Source organism: Apis dorsata, unplaced genomic scaffold, assembly GCF_000469605.1.
Source record: "Apis dorsata unplaced genomic scaffold, Apis dorsata 1.3 scaffold_39, whole genome shotgun sequence".
NCBI lineage: Eukaryota > Metazoa > Arthropoda > Insecta > Hymenoptera > Apidae > Apis > Apis dorsata.
The window spans coordinates 383,967-384,174 of NW_006263341.1; the positions used below are offsets into that span (position 1 = coordinate 383,967).

General features: G+C 12.5%; 2 protein-coding genes across 2 annotated transcripts in view; one reads left to right on the forward strand and one right to left on the reverse strand.

The window, feature by feature from the left end:
- The window catches only part of LOC102678012 (lysosomal alpha-glucosidase-like), a 6,026-nt gene extending 5,887 nt beyond the window's left edge, over positions 1 to 139 (reverse strand). The window contains exon 1 of the mRNA XM_006608551.2: positions 97 to 139. The gene's annotated coding sequence lies outside the window, so the exon portion shown is untranslated. The remainder of the gene's footprint in view (positions 1 to 96) is intronic.
- The window catches only part of LOC102677546 (tektin-3-like), a 23,423-nt gene that overhangs the window by 15,910 nt on the left and 7,305 nt on the right, over positions 1 to 208 (forward strand). The gene's annotated exons all lie outside the window — the stretch shown is intronic.

Consider the following 208-nt stretch of genomic DNA (forward strand, 5'->3'; position numbering starts at 1 on the left):
ATTATAATACAATAAATATTATAATAATATTTAAAAATAATAGTTTTAATTATTAAATTTATCATTGTATTATTAATAAATATTTAAATTACCAACCATCAAAAAAATTCCAATTATCACTTTGTTTTATTTTTAACAAGATTAGTTTTTTTAAAATAGAAATTAAAAATCTTTTTATCTATCTTGTTGTTGTATTTTCTTTATTCAT